Here is an 11,704-nt window from a genome sequence, read left to right on the forward strand (position 1 = left end):
ACAACGTGGGAAAGGAAAGAAGATCTGAAAGCAGCACACATCCATCGAGAGGCACAACGTCACACAACACAGCAGCATCATCAGCTCCTGAACGAGCCAAGGCCTCTCAGCATCCCCTACGGAAACAACACCCAGCAGTCAGAAACCTGCATGCAAATTATTCCTGCTCCTCGGAGATAAAAAGGTTGAATTCAGCAGAATTAAGACCAGCAGCTGATGAGTAAGAGCGCAGAAGCTGGCCAACAGCCATCACTTCAGGGAATAGAAATATTTATTGCAGACTCCCACCCAGCCTAAGTATTTGAACGCGTAATAAAAATAGGCCTAGCTTAAGAACTATTGTGCAAGAAAAGTTATTTCAAATTAATGCTCAAGAGAACAGAAGGCTGTCAACAAGACCCGCTGCCTTCTCCAAACACAAATCCCACTCCTGTACTTTACAAGGTGTTCCCTGTACAGCTTGGTCACGCCGCAGACAAAACGTGCTGTGATGCTGCAGAGTTTGAAACTCAATCCATTTACACAACTGTCCCGGTTTGGCAGCGCTAGGATTAATGTTACATCCCGTTACACCCAGCCTGCACTCCTGCTGTACAGCTGAAGCAAAAGCAGCAGTCTGACGCAAAAAAAGAGCATATAAGGATTGCACAACTATTGTAGTAGCCATTTGTAAAGCAAGAATGCAATTCAGCCTAGGGTATTAGGCATCTGGATTGCCCTTCTGTGCCATTCCACACTTTCCCTCTTTCCCCCAGTAACCATCCAGGAGCAAACCCAGGCTGAGCAATGTCTTGCTGCTCCTCAGATGGCATCCTGTCAAGCTCAGCACGTTGCAGAGCGTGCTAGGGGCAGCGTGTTGTTGCTATATATAACTGGCTATCTGGTGCACAGCCTGTCTGACATTGAAGGCGAGTTCTCCTGGGTGGAAAACATTTGTTTCATCCTCCTTTGGATTTACTTTTACTCGCAGCACAACCCGGAGGAACACGAGTGCTCGTAGGACAGAAATGCAAACGTGATCCAGGCTTTGGGATGGGAAGACTCATGGAAGACACCTACCACTTTTACCTGACCATTTAATTGCTTTAAGTCAGTAAAAGTTTTCATAAAGCAAGCAACAGTGTGGTAAAAATGAAGATTTGAGCACAGTGGAAGACAAGACAGGCTCTGTCCTGACCATGCAGCACAGCGTTTACTCATCAGGAGCTACACTGCACGTTTATGTAAAGAAAAACCATGACGGTGTTCCTTTCAGCCTTACTTTTCCGGATTGCATAGTCAAAACCAGTCACCCATACTGCCTTAACTGTCAATATCTGTTTTTAAACTGTTAGGGTGTCAAAATTATTATTTTTATTATCTGTACTAAGCACTTCCAACAACAGTTTTGATCCTCAATCCCACAGCTCACTGGCAGCAAGTCAAAAATCAGTGTGTTGGGATGCTCGACGTGAGCTTCTCACAGTAAGATAGATATGCAGAGTTTATCTCCAAAAATGTAACCTTTTTTTTCCCTTAAAACACAGGATAATGCTATACAAACCATTAAAAAATGTGGACGCTTTACAGTGGCTTGAACATCCTTTTAAAAGAAAAACAAACAACAATGCAAGACAGCCTTGTGTTTATGCAAAAGTTTTGATATGGACTCAGCAGGACTTTGTTTTCCCAGTCGTGTACTTAAAAAACAAAACACAAAACCACCATTCTCCTTCCTTGTTTAAAAGCCTTTTTCCCTGGAAAGGGCTGACCTGAACTTCAGGGTATTAAAAAAGCCCTTTTCTATTTACAGTTCAGTACTTTAGGAAGTGGGAGTTCCAAACACAAACATTCAAGTACGGAGTCAGCTCAACCTTTGCTTACACAGCACCTGCAATAAATAAGGTGCCTGCAAACTACCCCAAATTAGTTCCTCACTCCTTCCAGGTGTACTGCCACGTTCTGGCACGGACTACTAACAACCAGTACCGGCTTTAATGCTACGTTCCTACCTGGCCCCAACCAAAAGAGAGACAAAACTGTACGGTTTTAACACGTAGCATTAACATTCAAACCTGGGGATGACCTCTGGAGCACCTTTCCTCAGGTGGAATGTCCTCATCCACAAGCAGATTTAATTAAATTTAGCTCGTTACCCTGATTAGAGTTAACAGAGCAACCTGGCAATAGACCATTTGACTGTGTTTACAATCTGTTTAGTCGGTCTACAGCACGCTGGTTCCAAGTTGCAAGGCACTGTTTTTCATTACCTCTCCAAACACATCAGCTTCAGATTAAATTTTGAGAAGTACTCAGAGTCACTGTAAGGACTGGAGATGATCAGAAGTACAGTACAGCAATTACAGGAAGGGATCTGCAAGAGATACCACCAGAAAAGTCTCATTTTTGCTTTTTTTATACACACACACATTTACACACAAGAGAACTGCAAAAACTGTCATGTTTCCATGCCCCTCACTACTTTGTGAGCTCTGTTACATGTGCAAAGAAGTTTTGGGGGACAGTTGCACGCAATTCTTCAACCATTAACACCTTCAACCCTGCAGTGAGACCTGTAGCCTTTTGCTTACCTTCGATATCCCCAAGGTAATATCCGAGCTGCAGGCTACCTGGATTCTGCTGGCAGGGCACGGGCTGAAATTCCTGATTGGCAGCATCAAGCAGAGAAGCGCCAAGAACTGCTTGTGCAAACCTGACTTCAGGGAAAGCGCTGATATCCGGAGAAACCACCTCAACAAAGCCTGAAATTGCTTTTTCATGTCGGTGCAGCTGTATTCTAGCAGAGGAGAAGGTCCCCCTGCTACACCTCGTGCTTTACCAGATTTTCCATCCTTTCAACAATAACACTGAACGTCACGCATGCAGTCGCAGCGCTCTAACCATGGCTCCTATGGACAACAGCCAACTTCCACGCTGAGTTCGCAGAAAAGCCACGGAGAAGAAATTTCAGAGAAAACATTTCAAAAATTCATGCTTCCAGCAATTCTGAACAGACGTGTGAAAAAAAAATATATTAAAAGAAATTACACTATCCTCTCTCTCACCGTTACAGCTCATTAATTTCTTTTAATCTACAAGGGGCTCTTACCTGGTCAGCAGACAGGAATCACCCTCTCGTTTGCTATCGTTTCACGACCCATTCCCTCGCGTTAAGAAAAATTCCATCAGGGAGCCAGGACATGTCAAGACAACTTGCACCGAGCGAGATGGCGCTGAACAACCCAGCGGCTCCGATTAAAGCCGAAAAACCAGCCTTGTTTAAGAAATGATTGGACAGCTTTTGCGTGGGGGTGGGAGAGGATTACTGGAGCCAAACTGGGTCTGAGCTACACTGGATTACCTGAGGAGCCTGCATCCCAACAGACACAGGGAACCGGGGGACTGCAGGCACTGCTGGGGGATGCAAATGGCCTTCGTGGTTTTTTGGTGTTATTCCTGAAATCCAGGCATGCCACTTGGGATATGCTGAAGGCACTGCCAACAGCACGGAGGTGCAGCCCTGCCCAGGCCCTGGGCATTACCCCAGCACATGGGACTGCACTTGGATCCCCTGTCTTGCAGTCTCAAAGATCGTGTCACAGAGTTTAATGTGGGGAACAGCTGGTTTAGGAAACTGGCACGCAACACCAAGCGTTGTGAGAGTGGGATAGACCTGCAGCAAAGAATCAGCCCTTGGGAACCACATTCTAGTAGAGGAAATTACAACAAAAGCCCAGTACCTTACAGTTCCCTACCGGCTTCTGAGGTGTGCTAAGCAACCTTCGAAGTGCTGCAGGTAAGGTTTTTGCACCTGATCCTTCCGTTCACAGACCCACTGATCTTCATTGCCTCCATTTGCAGATTTCTCCAGTAGATGGTAACGAATTCTGGGCTACCAGGTGCCTCTTTGCTAGCAGAGATGATTTCCAGGCTGTCTTGCGGTGTGTGCTTATTCCATCAGTGATATAAAAGCACCTCCCCAGCACACAAAGAACCTTTCTTTGCTTGCTCTAATAAGGTTGCTCGTTTTTTTCCCAGGGTAATTAGACAAGAATGCACAAATATTACTAAAAACACTGTGTAGCCACTTAAACACACTCTCCATCTAGCAACATCATCCCTTGTATCCGCATACAAGTGCTCTGTTTCCCAGAGCCCCTAGATTCCTCCACAGTTCATGGAAAGGTTAGGTCACATCTCTGCTTCAATGCACTCACTGCACGTCGGGACAGATTTAAATTTCATATCTAATAGACAATGGAATAGCATGACCCTTGGGTATCACAAGAACGTCCCAAAAGCCCACTCCAATTTTCAACAGATGCTGATTCAATGTATTTGTCAACATAAATCCTCTTAGAGCTCAGCAACACGTCCAGCAAGGCAAGAAGTCGAGCCCAGCACACACACATCTCGTATGGGAAGCGGACATTTTAAAGAGAGCAGTGGATGGGAAATGCACAGCAGTGCAACAGGGCTGGCTGCAGCCCATCCGAATTTAAACAGACATTTCCTGGAAGCACTTAAAGTTAGTTTTACTATTTTCCTAGCGGCAACTGCAAGGACTTTGAGTTTGCAATCAGAGAGAAACAACAAGTGATTACACAGACAAAAAACAAACAAACAAACAAACAAAAAAAACACACACACACACACACAAAAACAGAAAGCCATTATCTGTTGTTATCTGTAACCAGCAAGAGCAAATACTTCACATTTCCAAGTGAAGACTGCAGTACTTGGGCACCAGTGTAAGCAGCCCTATCTTAACCACGCTTTCAAAGAGAATCTGAAGTGATGTGTGTTTTAAAAAGGAAGGGAAAAATGTAGGGACTTCAGTCCCCTGACAGAGCCCGGGGACCTTTCTGTGCATGAAGCACACCGAGAGCCTTTCCTTACGCTCCTGGCATCCCAGGATGCCAGCTGATAAACTCTCCATAATTAGAAGAGCCAAGTGGGGATGTCTGAAATCCATCTGGCCTGAGGGAGCCTGACCCAGCTCTCAGGGTGCCAGATACTCCTGGATTCCGTTTCTGTCTGCTCGATGAGGCTGGCCAACGCAGACAGGAGGGACAGACTCATCTAAATTTAGTATTCAAATGTGGGGATTAAAGAAAGCGTATTTTGAGATGTAGGAAGTACTCAAAAGAGGAAGGCAAAGAAAAAAAATAAATATTCAATTTAAATCAGATACTGGCGAAAGGGAAGGTCAGCAGCGTGTAAAAGCAGAGACCATGAGGGAAGCAGTGCTGTTCCTACAATTTCTTTGTCTGTGCAGAAATCTGGACTGAAGGCATCTGCAGGACCACGAGTACAACCTGCCACGAGTCACCAGAGAGACCACTCACGACAGAGGCAGTATCACTTTGTCACAGGCAACACTAAAAGCCAAGTCACCAGCCAACCAGCCAAACCAGCAGAGGCACGAACGGGCTGCTTCTGTGGAAGTCACTTTCAGTAAGCTGGGAACATCCTCAGTCTCCTTTCTGGGAAAGATAAATCAATGACAAGTGACATGAAAAAACTGCAGGCTGCAACTTTTATGGTGGGGAAAAACACAGCCCTCAGAGCCTATTTTGGAGGAAGACAGAAGTAATTGGTGACTCTGTCCCACTTGTTTCTTTGGCAGAAGCTTGTATTCAAACTCTCTAGTCTCATTCACAGAAAACATCAACCTTCTGACAGCCGAGGAAAGCAAATTGCTGCTCTGAAATCCTAACTGTTGTTTTTGCATTTCTTCACACGCCAACGATAACAAGCACTGCCCTGCCTAATTGCCAGGTATCAAAAATAGGAGCACAGAGGTGGTGATGCACCTGGCAATTTTGGTTTACCAAAGGCTCCGATTTCTTGTACAGCAACATACAATACAAAAATAAAATCTAAATATTTTTCCTCCAAGAGTACAGCTCACAAAGCATCCAAGAACTAGAATCCAACCTGAGTTTTTGCAATTATGCTGTCAAGATGAAGCTGTCTCACAAAAGAAATGTTCACCTTGCACACAACAGCAGTGTTGGAAGGAGAACAGAGCTGTGAACAAAGCAGCCAGGAGCTAGAAGCATCAGCAAACGACCAGGCGTCCTCACCACATCCAAGCCTGGAACGCAGCTCGGATTTGGCACCGGCTGATCACTTTCTCTATCCGCTGTCTGCAGCTCAACTCTCAAAAGCTGCGGTAGTGTTTAGGTGGATAAAACACAGCCCGGGCCAAGCAGCTGGCACGTGGGCTGCAGCCACGCAGAGGAGCAAAGCAGATTAAAAGTATTGCTCAGAGTTGTGCCAGTTAGATGCAATTAAACACAGCACCCCAAACACATCGTTCCCTAACCCAGTTCTGCTAGTTTTCCACTCTTTACGGCTGGCAGCAAAACCTTTGAAAAATGTTGGGTTTCAAAGACAGAACCCTTCCCCAAAGAACATGTCCCTAAAGTGGCAGTACACACTGCCTCGGAAATTCAATTGCAGGAAAAGGTGATGCAGCTGGGGGACTGAAGGAGCAGAGCAGGACTGTAGGCTCAAGTGCAACTCACACCTACTGTGGGGCACAGCTTGTTGCACCAGGGGTATGCTCCTTTCTGCCAGCAGATTGCTTTAAGCATACATCCGTGTCCCAAATCACGCAGCCGCCAGCGCTGGAAGCAATCAGAGCTATCTTCTCCTCCAGGGACAACCAAAACTCAGCTGGTGAGGCCATGAAGGTGCTCGCAGCCCTGCTCGTTGGGAAATAAACCCCCAGCCTTGCCCTTCATGCTTCGTGACATGGACAGTTTCAAACAATTACGGTGGTTAGAGGTAGGTCACACTCCTGCCCATCTGGAAGTATTACTTCTGTGCTTTCCCAGTATCTAAATACTGGGATTCGTACCTTCTCTGTAGCCTCCAAAAATCAGAAGGTTTTAAAAGACCTGAGCAGAATGCATACGTGTTCATAGCAGGACACTGTCACACAGCCTTTCATGATCATCTCTATTGAAGGCCGTTTCCATACTGCAAGCACTGCATGGCAAGACGTTCAGCTCTTCCTAGGGCAAATAAACGCCTTCAAACTACCAACAGTGAAGTACAGCTGTTTAAGTGCTTATTACGCCATGCCAAGCTTCAATTTCAGCAGGTAAAGCTTCTAAAAAGCAGGCCTTTGAGAGTTTCCTTGCATTTCTTGCCTCTTACCAACAGCACGGGTTGCTCTCCATCCTCAGAGTACCTGCAAGTACTGATGTTATGATAGGGACTGATGTAACGCTCTCATTTCTATGTGCAGGCCAGTTCTTTTTCCAGCTTTAGTGAGAAAGTTCTCCAGCCTACTTTTTGTTCCCTACCTAAAATACCATGAAGGAGAAGAAAGCGCCTTGGGAGCTGATGTCACAGCCTTCTTTCCATACGACACACTCCAGCACTTCCCTCGCCTGCACTGTGTGAGGGAAGCCCAGACAAATTACAATTTCTCTGCTATGCACAAGGCCAGCGATTCATCTCCAGCAGGTTCAGACCCACGAGCAAGTGCATGGGATTAACACCAGCAGCAGAGAGCTCCGGGATGAAATGCCAGTGTAATTATGCCCGCTTTCCTTTCTCAGAAGCCTCTCCCGTATGTAAAAGCTCTCAAAGCTACCTCATGACTATCTGAAGGAAAATTTGGCTTACTGCAACGCCCCCCGCCCCGTTCCATTCCAGCAGGGAACTTCTCCCCCAAAAAGTATTTTCACAGAAGCGAGACAACAGCTGGTATTTCGGGGCTGCTATTTTAAGGTTTGCCCGTGAGTGCTTACATCCAGCTAGACAGATTCGCTGCTCGGGCAACCTGCTGACTTGACAGGAGGGACAAATACCTTGCTCCACAAGCCTGAAATGCCACACGGATTATGCTCCTCACAACCAAATGAGGAAAGGAAACCCGAATGGTGTTAAAAGCACTGTAAGTGCGCTTCAGCTCCAACGTTATTCAGCGACCAGCCTGGAAAAGACACCCATCTAGAAGAGGCAGTGATTAGTACCGCATCCTGCAGACCAGCTCAGCACCTGGGCTTGCAAAGAAGAAGGCTGGGCTCCCCGTGCTGTTAATCCTAACAGCAGCCTCGGGCCCGCCTGAAATAGGAATCGTGGTTCCTACACAGCTGTTTCCTTGGCCGGTGAGGGAACAGCTGAGGAGGCCAGGCCAGGCCCAGGCACACAAACAGACAACCGGTTATTTAACGCCGCAACAGGCGGATTGCGAGCTGGGACGCAGGCTACAATCACCCATTTAACTGAAATGGGATGGTCTTAACAGTTGTGTCTCGCCTCTTAAACCATCCATAGCTGCTCCTTCACTTATTTCCTTCGGGAAGGATTATAGGAAAAAGGCACTGGCTTTATGTAATGCCTTCTGGCTACACAGCCAATAAACGGCACGTTCAATGAAGAAGAGCGTATTTGCTACATAAAACGGCCTTAGCTTTGGAACACTTCTCCGTAGCTTACTGGCAAGCATTTCCTACAAAGGCCTCCATCCCTCCTATATTTAGGTCAGCTGGGCTCAGGCCCAAGCCCTCCAAGAGCATCCCTTGCCTTCACAATTTCTATTCTAGCAACAGCCCTACAGCCAGACACGCTTCTTCAGATCAGCTGCTCGCATACAGCAACACTGCCACAAAGGCAGGCAGCAACGAAACTCAGAAGTCGGTCAGGTACAAGCACCTGGTATACCATAAAGCAGCCTGGTTTTAAGGGCTGAACTGTTTATCTGGCTCACAAAAGCCTTTGTGCACCTCCTAAATGCCATGGGCTGCTCAGAAAAGTTCCCCCATCATACAAAGGAGGTGCCCAGCCCTTAGCTGGCACTACCTAGCACACCCTTAGGGAACGCTCTGGTCTGGGCAACAGCTCGCTGAGGTCTGCGTGGCTTGTGCTCCCCATGTACGTGTCCAGGCTGCTTGCTTCAGCTTCAACATTCAGCAAAGGGTTTCTGTGTGTAAACCAGAGTCAAATTAGCACCTCGGTTTCAAAGCCAGGCCTTTATGTTCTATGGACAATTATCACAGCTTCTCTTCACTTGTCCTGAAAGTCCGAGTTAGGCTTCTGGAGTTGCTTGGTGCCTTCTCACTGCACCCAGTAGGGCAGGCTGGTCAGCTTCACCTGCATTTCATGTCATTTCTCATCAGCTACACTTTCTGCTCCTTCACAGGAGCATAACATCACCGTTTTTCAATCACTGAGAATGCAAATCAACGCGCAAACTAAGAACTTCAATGAAACAATCAGAACTATGATTCAAATGTTGCCAGTTACTTAAAAAGTGTATATATACACACACACAAATATAGGTGACAGTTCTTGAATACTGCAAGTAACATACAGTGTACAAATCATGAAGCACACCTCATAATATTACCTTTTAACAGGAAAAAAAATCAAATTATATTAGTCAAATCAATAACTTTTCAAATTAATTACCAGTTAAAGAGTTCTCCTTTGTAAATCGCTCAGTGAAAGAGAAGATTTTTAGCACAGAGATGACAGCCAGGATTGTTGTGAGGAGTACAACACATCTGTACACAAGACATCAGGACAGCAATGTTTAAATTACTTTCCTAATAAGAACAAGAAGTTTGCCCTGACCTTGCTTTCCTCGTTCAAGAAAACAGAAGACAGTAATTAATATTATCTGCCTACAGGAAAAATCTTATTTACGTAGACAGCAGCTCTCATTGTATTTGCAAAATTCCTTCTGCTCACAGAGCACTTCACCATTACAGTAGCAGGCTGGAATTTAGGAAGAGATACTCCCCTAGAAATGATGTCCCAAGTGATCATGCCAAACCCATCCAAAAAGCAGGGAAAGGGCTGGAAACCAGTCCCCGTAAGGTTTACAAGCCCAGGGTTAGCTGCCTTCCCAAAACACACGTACACCAGCCCGAGAGAACAGATAGATGCCTGCACAGTGTGCGCACGCAGCTCCTGCTGGCACGGACCTCGAGGAGTATCAAACTGCTAGATTTTGCAAACACTGCTGGCATGTATTCACGGAGAGGAATAAAATAGCCCAAAAGTTTCCATTGACCTAAACACAGAATAATCTACTGGCGTCAACACGAGTCTGAAAGCAGAGAAGCCTGTCATTGATCAGCTCCGCTCTCATCTGCAGGAGCTGACAGCCAGCAAGCATAACCTCAGCAACAGCAGCTAGGTGTACGAACAGCAACCCCTGAGCAGCAGTTAGCTGTGTCCGTCTGAAACTCACAACGCCAGGTTCCTTGATTTCACCTTATTAACATAATTGCCAGTCATTTAATTGCAAGTCCAGCTCAGCAGCCGGATTTATTGGTGTGGCAGCGCTCTTACCTGACGGATGAGGTGATGTACAGCAGCGCTGCCTTCCCCTCTGCTCTGAGCACGTCTAGACAAGGTGATAAGCCACCTACAGCTGAGCCAGTTCAGAAATCCCCCCAAACATTTTAATCTGAACACTACTGCTAAAAGCCTGTCACTACAGCACGCTTCACTTTTACAATTTCCTTCCGCTCACTTACAGTTGCTTCCTCTTAGCACTGTTCACACATCCTGCGGAGGCCAGGGCTGCCTTCTTCCCTGCACAAAGCTCTCTTTTGGTCCGTGTGAGACTGCACCTACGGCAAGATGGCCCATTTGCAAGCTCAAATCAAACAGCCAGCTTATGCTTCAAACAGCAGGAGGTTAAGTCCTTACAAGCCTTAGTGGCTCCTTAAATGCAGTACAGTAAAATCCCCTTACGTGCGTGCGGTACAGTCAGAACTATCTTTTTTTTTTTTTTTTTTTTTTTTTTTTTTTTTGAGATGTTCTGACAACAACAAAATACAACTGGAAACTGTCAAAGCAGCACTAACACCCCAGAGGAAAAACAGACGGGAGAGACGATGCACACACTTCAGCTTGCTCCCAGAAGTAGTTTTACCACGGGATCTCTATGTATAAATCTGGTTTGGACCCCCCTTTTAGACTCCCATCTGAACACGCCAGCAACTTGTGAGTACCTGCGGCTCCTGGGTGAAAAAGAAAGGAGTAAAAACCTACACAAGAAGTATGTCTACATGTAAGCTTTGCCTAAAAAGCCGTGAGGAAGGCTGGAAGAGATGAAGACTCAATAAGCCTTGCAAACTTCTCAACACTCAGCATCTTTATTAGGAGGAGATGAAAGGCTTACTTTACATTTTCAAGAGTTCTTAGCATTGTACAGACGGATGCAGCCGGGACTCCCTGTGTGAAGAGCAGGCAGTTAAACAAAACCATGATAAGGGCATAAAACCTAAAGAGGGAGTAATGCAAGGAGTTAAAACAATATGGGAAAATGCTGAACCTTGAACTTCTCAGTTCAGTTTTAGCACTCAAGGGAGAAGATAAAAGGCACGCTTGCGGAGGAGTTTTCAAATAGGGTTGTCCCTTACCCCGTGCTCAGAGAAAACAAACAAACAACACTCTAAGTGTCAAACCTCTTCGTGATACAGCAAAGAACAATACGGCAAGCTAAGGGAAAGTGGGAGAGAGCCATGAAGTAGAAAAGAACAGCCTAGGCCTCTTGTTACAGATTTCTGTTTTGCTCAGAGGACAGTGGCCAGGACACAGTTGTGGAATTTAAGCCCTCATCCCCAAGTCATTCCCAGGATGTTATCATGACTCAAGCTCCAGCAGACAGCGCAGTCATCCTTACGTGCTATCTAACGTGCGGACACAAGGCGTTCCTGTCCTCCCACCTCAAACTACCTCCGCAGGA

At 46.1% G+C, this 11,704-nt stretch overlaps 1 protein-coding gene across 3 annotated transcripts in view; it reads right to left on the reverse strand.

The window, feature by feature from the left end:
* Positions 1-11,704, reverse strand: part of LRRFIP1 (LRR binding FLII interacting protein 1) — a 100,331-nt gene that overhangs the window by 86,788 nt on the left and 1,839 nt on the right. The window lies entirely within an intron of this gene.

Source organism: Netta rufina (assembly GCF_964035555.1).
Source record: "Netta rufina genome assembly, chromosome: 6".
In the NCBI taxonomy this organism is placed as follows: domain Eukaryota; kingdom Metazoa; phylum Chordata; class Aves; order Anseriformes; family Anatidae; genus Netta; species Netta rufina.